Raw genomic sequence first — 10,853 nt, 5'->3', positions numbered from 1 at the left:
GGGGGCCAAGAGAAATTTTGGAAAGAGAGCTGGGACATCTAAGGAAAGGTAAAACATGAAGCCTGGTTGGGGGTACTCTGGGCTATTGAGTGAAGCAGATCATGAGGCAGTTACTCCTGGGCAAAGGGAGTGAACCACTCAATCTCTACACTAAAGTGGAAGTCACAGTGTATATCTGATACACCCAAACAAAACTACAGACTGTGCTTGCTTAGCTCATTTATGCAATCCATAGTCCCTGATCCTCTCGTTGGTAGGGCGATAGCGTGAAGAAATAGGACTACCCAGGGGATCAAGCTAACATTAGGTCAAAAAAGACAGCTCTTGTGTAGAAAGGGTACTCCTTGACACGGTTGGTGGGAATGTAAATGTGTACTGCTATTATGAAAAACAGTGTGGAGGTTCCTCAAACAACTAAAAATAGAACTGGCATATGAGCCACAATCCGACTGCTATTATCTATTCAAAGGAAAGGGAAGAAGATAGGTTCATTACAAAGATGTCTGCACCCCCATGTTTATCGCTGCACTATTCACAATCGCCAAGATATGGAAGTAACCTGTGTCCACCAACAGACAAATGGATTAAGGAAATGTGAGCCATATTAATATATATGTCCATATATATGAGTGTAAATACACACACACAGCGGAATACTATTCAGCTATTAAAAGGACAAACTTCTAAAATTCAAAGTTAAATTGGCAAACCTGGTATAGAATGAAAACTATTACATGTCCTCCCTCATATGTAGAAATTGAAAAAAATCAACACAGACATAGAGTGATGAAAAATGATTACTAGAGGCTGAGAAGGATGGAGCTAGAAGAATAGGAGGTTGATTAAGAGAGACAAAATTACAGAAAGATAAGAGAAACAATTTTTGCTTTATAAAATAGAGTAGAAAGAATATAGATAAACACAACTTATTGTATATTTCTGAATAACTAAAAAAGGGGATTTTGATTTTCTACACAAAGTAATGACAAAAGTTTGAGATGGTGGATATATTAATTACCCCAATTTGATCATTACACATTATATTCTTAAACTGTAAAATCACCTACTAACCCCACAAATATATACAGTTATTACATTAATTTAGTCAGTTAAAGAAAAAAAGGTACTTCTTCAAGTTTGTCTGCAAACTATTTTTTTTTCTTTCTTTCTTTTTTTTTTTTTTTGGAGAGGTTTTTGCTATAGGGCACGTGCACTTGTCAGAAGGACAGAGAGAGACAGAGAGATAGAAAGTGGGAAATCACCCTCCAGGGGGGCATGACCATGCCGTAATCCCTTCTTCTCCATTCTTCTCTCTAGATCTTGGGCACACACACCCGGCATGAGTTTATGCCATTAGGTCTGGGACTTGAACTGTGGTCAACTATGTGGGAGTCCAGAGACATTGCCACTACACCAACCGCTGTTCCCAGTATTTTACAGCTTTCATTGCCCAACCTTTTGCCCTACATATGGATAGAGCTTGCCTCTTAACAAGACAGAGATATCCCAGACATTATCTTCTTGTCTTCTTGATACTTTCTGAATAAAAGTTTCAGGTATTCTCAGTAGATCCTAAAGGGGCAAGTGGCAATGATTCATACTTCAATAGAAAAGGTACAAAAACTGTTAGAATGAATCATTTTTAAATCATACCTAAATTTAAGAAAATATTTTTTTCTAATAAATATTTAATGAAATAACCAATTAATATATGTCAAAGAAGTTACTAAGTTCCTTTTATCTGCTTAGAATTTTAGAGTATCAATTCATCTCAGTAATCTCACATGTTAGAATCAAACATAGATTCCAACCCTAGTTTTTCCACTGAGTAGACAGGTGACTTCTGCAATTTCAGTCAAGTCAAATAGCTCCAGTTTCTTCAACTGCTAGTCAGAGATAAGGCTGAGCTACCTAGGAAATTTGCTGAGAGTATGAAATGAGATGGCACATGTACGTATTTAGGTTGCTATCTGCCTCACACTTGTTAGGCAGTACAGACGATTGTCTATACTCCACTTGAAATATATTTTTAAGTCTTGTTTCTCAAGTCCATCTGAGGCTAACATATGGCAGAGACGCAAACTTTTACAATGACCGTTTCAGTGATTTTGAATCATATTAGGTACAGGGTACCATGATACACCACCTTTTACTTATTGGAGCCTTTTCTGAAATGCACTAAGTTAACATGAGCCAAACAACATTTATGTCTACAACTTTATTATAATCCCACTCTTGAACCCTATGTAAAAATAAGCAAATGTATACATGAACTGTTATTCTACAGGGGAAAAATAAGAAGTGATAAATTGAGTTTTCGAGGACTTGTTTATTTTCAAAGAACAAAAGATACAAGCCACATTATTTAAATAACTAAAAAGATCAAATCATTGAATCATTAAACATCACATCGAATGTTGTTAGACAAAAATCCAAGGACATATTTTTATGTTATAAATATTAATAAGCCAAGTTTGACTTCAAATTTTAACATGATGAGATCAGCCAGATGTTCTTCCACTTATTTCTGTTATTTTGATTTCTGTACAGGTATTCAGTCTACCATAAAAATGCCTTCAAAGATTTTGAAAATATCACTAGGAATTGAAAGATAGAAATAAATGCAATATGGTATGGTGCCTGAATCTTTTATTGGCTTAGACCTACTATGGCATATTAATAATCCCAGCCTGACACCAACATTTAATGTTGAGAATATATATATGAGAGAGTAGGTCAGAGAAAGGACCAACTAAAGAATCCAATGATATTCAGTACTCACTAATATATTGTCCTTGTCCCTCTACAGTCAGCACAGAAAATCACCAGCTCTTGGCTAAATACCCTACCCCACGCATATCCACACTTAGCTGAAGGAAAAGACCTTCATTACATTGCTATTACTTATAAAAGTGCAACATAGCTTTTTAAACTTTGACTCAGAAGAGAGTCATTATCTGTAAAGTATACTTCCTGTGTCTGTTTTCACTCTTGATGTATGTGCAGGGTCTCTCTCTCTCTGTGCAGGCCCATGAAAGTGCCTTACCCTCTTTAACGTCTCTGTCTATCTCTGCCTCTTTATTTAAAGTATCAAGAATGAAAATTAATATCATGACAGATGCAAAAAGACAGTGTTTATAGATAAAGCATAAACTAGGGGCAGAATAAGGACCAAAACCAAATGGCTTTAGCAGAAATGAGTGCATATTTCAGGGAGCCAGTACATTTCATTTCATTTCACTAGTAACACAGTAAAATATGTGTTATTAGAAAAAAAATCTCATTCTGATATTACCTGGAAGAGGGGGCCTGTGAGAGGTGAGTGGGTCATGAGAATGGTGCCCACATGAATGGAATTAATTTCTCTTTTCTCTTATGAAAGGGACCCCAGTGAGTTCCCTCACTCTTGCCTGGTGACAACAGTGGGAAAATGGTTGTCTATGAACCAGGAAGTACATCACCAAATCCCCTGGTACCTCAAAACTGGATTTTCAGTCTCCACAACTGTGAGAAATAAATATCTATTGTTTACATATTAAAGAAGGAAAAAGAAAAGAGAGAAAAAATGAAAGACAAGAAAAAGAAAGAAGAAAGAAAAAGAGAACAAGTGCAAAACCTTATCATTTTTTTCTCCCCTGTGGATCAAGACAATGATAAAAAGACCATTTTCTATCCTTCCCTATAACATAAAATAATATCTCCTACTTTATTTCTACTAGGCAAGTAAAAAAAAAATCAAAGACCTTCATATGTTTGAATGTGTGTACTTAAGTAACTTACAGTAAAATAAGGAATGCAACAGATGTAGAAACAAAAAAGATGAAGCCATTTTTATCTAGTTATACTTTTGAAACTAACAATTTATTTTGAAGCTCATTCTGCTATCACGGTCACCATGAAGGAAATGTAGACAGGGAGAAAAAGGGGAGTGAAGGAGATCCGAAGAGAAATGGCAGATAAAAGATACTAGATCAGATGAGGGAAGAGGGGAAGAGAATAGACCAGGGGAAATAACACTTCATATAGGCAGGATTGAGGGGATTTTTTTGTGTTTTGTTTTGTTTGTTTTGTTTTGTTTTGTTTGTTTGTTTGTCTTCCCAAAGTTGTTAGGGAAGGAAACGGAATTCCAAAGGATCATACCCCTCCCCACACCCCGGGACCTCTATTTGTGTTGGCACAGTCTGCCAGTTACCTTTCTCCTCTGGTGACTAAGGTGTGAATGTCCACACTTGACCGTTGGTGGACTCTTCTGCTTCCTCTAGTCCCAGCAGACTACAGATACATACAAGAATGAAATAATCATAGAAGCAATTCAGCTTACCTACTTTTCAGAGTTTACTTACTATCTCCCAAGAAGAGAGAGACAGAGAGAGGTACCCTCAACAGGGTCCTGCCATGCTATGACCCTCCCCCCAGCTAGCCAAGGTCATGGGTGTGTAAGGGCATGCCCTGCACTTCTGGGTTCACCCAGTATCCAAATTTGGGCTTCCACATGGTGCCCCACTGCCTGGGCTTTACTCACCTTTTTTTTTTTTTTTTAATACATCATTTTGCTTATTTACTTATTTTAATTTGACCAGAGAGGGACAAAGAGAGAGAGAGAGAGAGAGAAAAAGTGAGAAAGAAAGCTGTCAGGTCTGGGACTCGAATTGCTATGTGGGAGTCCAGAGCCCTCAAACATCACACCACCTGCTGGCCCCTCAGCTCACCTTTTTAATCCCAGTTAATTAATCTTCCTATCATTTTTTTCCTTTAAATTCAGAACTCACCACTTTCCAGAAGTTTTCTTTGACGAGATATGCTTTGTGCTAATCCTTCCTTCTTAATTCCCTCCCTCAAATTTATGTATTCCATTTGTACTAGATAGTTTTAAATGTTCTAATATAGAATCATAATACCAGAAGGTCATGGAACTTAAGTTCTTATTTGGTAATCTTTCTTATTGTAAGTGAGATAAGATTTCGGACTAGAGAGGTTAGGCAACTTGTCAAAAGCCACACAGCTAATTAAAGACACATTTAAGGCATCTGAATTCCATTCCAAGATTCTTTTCATTATATCATAATATTTGATTTACTTATTTCTTATGAAAAAACTTATTGGTTGTGCCATGTTTTAAAGTTTTGGGAAGAATTCTTTGATTATTTATTAAACTTACATTTAAATAGCCCCACAACACATTAGGTTTAAAATTTTATGTTAAAGTTTGATAGTATTTTCAAATTTTTAAAAATCCTAACATCCCCAAACATTTAGCATTATTTCCTCCAGAATTCTGTCTAGTGAAAATATTTAGAGCATGTATTTGTCTTAGATAAAATAAATCGACACGCACTCATGCACATAAAGGGCACCCTTTCTTTTTCTTTCTTTCTTTTTTTTTTTTTTGGAGAGGTTTTTGCTATAGGGCACTTGTGCTCACCAGACAGAGAGAGACAGAGAGACAGAAAGCGAGAAATCACCCCCCAGGGGGGATGACCACACCGCAGTCCCTTCTCCTCCATTCTCCTCTCGGGATTTTGGGCACGCACGCACACGTGACTGGCGTGAGTTTAAGCCACTGGGTCCGGGACTTGAACCGCAGTCAACTATGTGGGAGTCCAGCAACATAGCCATTATGTTAACTGCTGGCCCCAAGAGCACCTTTTCACCCTAACCCAGAAAAATTGTCAGCTACAATCTTCTCTACATCGATCAAACAAAATGTCTATTCTTAACCCTTTCATTACAAGAATATTAACAATTAACACCAAAATTCATCATGCATTTTCAGTTTGCTGCTGGCATTGTACTAGTCACCTGAGGAAAGAAAGAGAAAGGAGAGAAAAAGAGAAAGAGAAGGAGGAGGAAAATAAGAAGTAGAAAGATAGTGGATTTAAGAAAAGAAATTTAAGGTTTTTGCCTCAGGGCATGTGCACTCACTGTAGAGAGAGAGAAGAGACAGACACAGTGAGAGAGAAAGTAAGAAATCACCTCCCAGGGGGAATGGCCACACCACAATTCCTTCTCTTCCATTCTCCTCCAGGATCTTGAGCACACACACACACCCAGCATGATTTTGAAGTCACTGGGTCCAGGCCTTGAACTGCAGTCTACCATGTGGGAGTCCAGCAACGTAACTGCTACACCATCTGCTGGTCCCAAGATAGTGGATTTTTAACTTATGGAAGAAAATAGATAAATAATCACATATTTAATATAATATGGTACTATGGTTTGAATGTGCTCCCAAAATTCATGTGTTAGAATTTTTATTATGGGGGCCAGCAGGTGGCATGGTGGTTAAGGGACTGGACATTCCCACATGGCTGACCATGGTTCAAGTCCCATACCTGGTAGCTTGTTTTCTCATTTTCTCTCTCTCTCTCTCTCTGGTTAAATTAAAATAGGTGAATGAATAAAGAAAATTAAATAATTCTTAAAAAAAGAATTTGTATTATGAAGATATTAAGAAGAACCTTAGTTTGATTACGGATCTGAAAAGTGAGGCCTGTGGGAAGTGCTCAGGGTGGGACCCCTATGATTGGGTCCTTGTGGGCTTATAAGGAGAGGAAGTGAGACAGAGACATGCTCTCCTCTGCCAAAGTTCCTGCCCTAGACTATGTGATCCACCTGAAGACCCTCGCCAGGTGCAGCCCCAGGACCTTGAACCTCCAACTCATGAGGTGAATAAATCTCTATTTTTATAAATTACCTTGACTAGGGTAATTCTGTTATTAGTGACTAGAAGATATGGAACGAGAGGGCACTGAGGAGGGCTAGGGTACCCAGAGAACCATAGATAGGGCTCTTAACCCAACCTGAGGACTTAGGGAGTGGGTTGTTCTGGACGGTTTGTTCAGGAAAAAAAAATTTTTTTTGAGAAGTTTTTCGCTATAGGGCGCGTGCTCTCGCCAGACAGACAGAGAGAGACAGAGAGACAGAAAGCGAGAAATCACCCCCCAGGGGGGATGGTCACGCCGCATTCCCTTCTCCTCCATTCTCCTCTCGGGATCTCAGGCACGCACACACACACACCCGGTGTGAGTTTTAAGCCACCAGGTCCAGGACGCGAACCGCGGTCAACTACATGGGAGTCCAATGACATAGCCATTACGCTAATTGCTGGTTCCCAGGAAAAAAAATTTTAATTTTAAAATAAAAATAAGGGTTGGCAAGGAGAGTAGAAAGGGCTCTCCAGGCCAGGCAAAGCTACAGCATGAGGAAAATGTGTTGTACACAGAGAGCTGTAAGCAGTCTGGACGTAACACGTAGAAGGAAAATCAGTGAGAAAGGTGTGAGAAATAGATACTGGCAATCACAGAGGGCCTTTCCTTGGAGTGAGAATGCTACCTGGAATTGATGTGAAGGAATGTGCTCTGCAGACATGACTTCGTAACCCTGCAATTACTGTAAAGCAGATTTACAGACTTCCATCAACACTGCCACCTTCCACCTGTAATTAAAGTAGACACACAGAAGATAAGGGCTCTTCAGCATTCTTTCCAAGAAAGCCATCACTAAAGCGTGTGCATTCAATGTTTTTAAACTGAGGACTCACTCAGAAAAATATGAAAATATGAGTGAATGTCCCTAAGAGCAGAGATGCTTCTTTCAGATGTCTTTTGATATGAAAGGATGAATTTCCACTTAGCAAACACAATGGGAAATTCTTTATGTTTGTCACTTACAAATGAATAGTCACGAAAGCTTACTTTTTCAGTTGCTTTTTTATAAATAAATCACAGCCAAAGCTTTTGAAAAGTATAGGTGTCCCCCCAAAATTAATTGTGACACAGCCATAGAGCACTGGAACCCTCTGCTCCCACTGCCCTTCAGACCTAACAACTATTTTTAGCCTTCGTGAAACTGTGGATAAGTCAGCAGAACCCAAATGAAGCTGCTCTGTAACAAGCACCTGGCCTCCAGTCGTCTAATCATTTTTCACTCAAATAGGATGTCTCTTTTTAAATTCTCTACTCCATTTAACACATGCAATACCTAGCTACATAATAGACTCACTTCTTTGCTCTCCTGAGAAATATGCCTGCTCTTGGCATGCTGAGATAACTCAATAAATTTTCCTTCAAAAGGCCAACTTTTTCTAAGCTCACAGATTTATTCCAATCAGCATCCATCAATTTTTGAGTATTAGTGTTTTTGGTGATGTGCTTGGCACAGTGGGAGACACCAATAAAAAGTCAAATTTCAATTTCAGCACTTGTTCTCACTGAGTTTATGATGGAGATGAGGAAGACAAGACTAATATACATATAACAACTAGGAAACAATTGCAGCCAACGTGTAATTAAGTGCTGAATGTAATACTGACTGTAAGTGCACAATTCTTCACTAATTACCAATTGCTTAAAGGAATTAATACGCAACTTTGGGGATTTCAATCACAATTTCTCTATAAGCATTAATTCTTGTAACTAGCAATTCAATTCATTTCAAAGAATTACAAACATATCCTGGTTTTGCAAATTATCAGCATTGTCCTCGGAAATGTTTTTTCCATTAAGCAATTAATTTAAATCCTGATTGTTCTGACCTCTAGGGCCTTTTGGGAGGTGCTTGTTCCTCAGACGTAATTTAATTTTTCAAATGAATTTTGAGCTGGTGCAGAATTCAGAGCCCTGAGGAGAAGGAATCTGCTTTCTACTACCTAGGACAAGGAGAGCCTGGGTCCATAGCAGGACAACTCTCCCAACTACTGGGGATAAACAAACTTTAGCACTAGACCTCACTCCTTGTCCCTGTCTTTCTTACTTCTCGTTCACCTCTTTTTATGTCATTCTTCCTATGTCCCCTGCTTTGGTTCTCTTCTTCTTCTGATCTTCCTTTTGTTATAGTCTGTCCAGCAGCATCTACAAAGTCTCCTTAGCCAACAACACTGAGGATAGAGGAGGTTTCTGACCCTGATCTTTGCTGCCTCCTTTGCCATAGAGGGGCCTTGTAGGGATTATGGCCACAGAGAACAGCGCAGTGCATCTTGGAATCTTTTTTAAAAAAATTTTTTAGAATTATTTTTATTTAATTATTATTTTATTTAACTATTTAATTAGTTTTAAATAACTTTATAAACTTTACTTATTTATTTTAATTTGACCAGAGAGGGACTGAGTGTGAGAGAGAGAGAACGAGAAAGTGAGAAAGCAAGCTGAGACGCAAACTGCGGTCAGCCACGTGGGAGTCCAGCCCCCTTAACCGCCACACCACCTGCTGGCCCCCACCTTGGAATCTTTAAGTTCCCAATCGTCCAGGAGGTACTTTAGGAGGATTGTAAACATATTTTCTAGATGTACTTTCTAAAGTCACCAAATTTTCACAAACTTCCCTTACCTCCCACTCCCCCTCCTGAGCGCCTTCATGGATTCACTCAACCTGGGATAGCCTGGCAGGCTCTGGCAAATAATTATAGGTAACTGTAGCCATTTCCAAGCCTGCTTTTTGTTTCCCTTTAACCACGAAATAATTGGTCACCGATGCACGTGACATGATGCATCTTTCCGTCACGGAGTGTGGCAGAGGGTGGAGGACCAGTGTAGTTTCCCCTGGGCTTCAGTTTTGTCTTCAGTAAGGAAGTGACATCCAGGAAATGGATTTCTACAGGAATGAGCTAAGATGCAGGACAGTGTGGTGCTTCAAATCCAGACTTCCAGCTTCAAGTACCAATTCTGCCTTTTCTCAGAGAGGTAACCTGCGCAAGCTCTCAGTCCTGCTCCACCACTCCAAAGAGCCCTACTGATTATTAGTGGAAGTAATATGTCCCATGATCTGGCAGACTCCAATATTATTCACTGAAGTCTTCCTTAAAAGGCAAATGAAAATATTAAATAATGGTCAAGATAGAACAACATTTCTGTAGGAGATTGTGCTCTCTAAGCTTTTACAAAACTGCAATTAAGGCATTGTGATTCAATAAAAATAAAAATATTGAAATATATTTGGAAGGTGAAAAGGGGATCAAATGAATTTGGAAAAGATCTGCTATTATTTACTTTCCCTAACTCAGTGGATAATAAAATTTGGGCAGACAGATAAATAAAGATAGCTTTTTTTCCCCCTTTGTGACCCTACCATGGCCAATAAAATTTCTCTTTTTTTAACTAGAATGAGGGTTCAAAAGTGCTTTTGAGATTTAATAGACACACAAAAAATTAAGAGAAAGAAATTTAAACATAACACCACCAATAGGTGGCGTAGTAGTTGAGGTACTAGACTCTCACATGGCTGACCACAGTTCAAGCCCAGGACCTGGTGGCTTACTTTCTCACGTTCCCTCTCTCTCTTTGTTTCTCTGTGGTAAGCACATGTGCCTTATAGCAAATTAAAAAATAATAATAAAATTAAATAATTTAAATAAAAACCCACATATTACCACAAAAAGTCATCAATTCACAGAATAAGATATCAAGAGGAGGAGAAGGGTTAAGGACCTACAAAGCAATCGTAAAATGATTAACAAAAGACTATAGCAAGTTCTTACCCATCAATAACTACTTTCAACAAAAATGGTTTCGACTGTGAACACATTTTTGAGATTGACTAAACTGATGACAGGGAGCTACAAGTACAATTTCTGGTATATCTTTCACCACCCCAATTACTAAAATTTGAAGGAGCTATTTTTTCCAAAATCGAACTCATCAGAAACCAAATTACTTAGGTGATGATAGTGCTAATGATGGCTGATATGTACTCAGTGCTTGCTATGTCAGGCACTGTCTAAAATATTTCCATATATTAGCTCATCTGATCAATCTCTATGATCTCACTTTATCTGATCACAACCTAATGGGCAGAAACTGTGCTTATTTCCATTTTACTGATAAGGAAGTTGGTTCAGTTGGTCAAGTTCACGAGTTAGA

The 10,853-nt window shown here is 38.5% G+C and overlaps 1 long non-coding RNA gene across 3 annotated transcripts in view; it reads right to left on the bottom strand.

Annotated features, from left to right (window-relative positions):
- LOC106735562 (uncharacterized) overlaps nt 1-10,853 on the bottom strand; it is a 60,961-nt gene that overhangs the window by 38,775 nt on the left and 11,333 nt on the right. For 2 of the 3 annotated variants that reach the window (XR_001370868.2, XR_001370867.2), the window contains exon 2: nt 7,333-7,435. The exons of the other annotated variant lie outside the window; for it this stretch is intronic. This is a non-coding gene — a long non-coding RNA (uncharacterized LOC106735562). The remainder of the gene's footprint in view (nt 1-7,332; nt 7,436-10,853) is intronic. 3 annotated transcript variants of the gene reach the window in all.

This window comes from Tupaia chinensis, unplaced genomic scaffold (genome assembly GCF_000334495.1).
Source record: "Tupaia chinensis unplaced genomic scaffold, TupChi_1.0 Scaffold000437_1, whole genome shotgun sequence".
Taxonomy (NCBI): Eukaryota; Metazoa; Chordata; class Mammalia; order Scandentia; family Tupaiidae; genus Tupaia; species Tupaia belangeri.
This window is presented reverse-complemented; position numbering and strand designations above follow the sequence as displayed.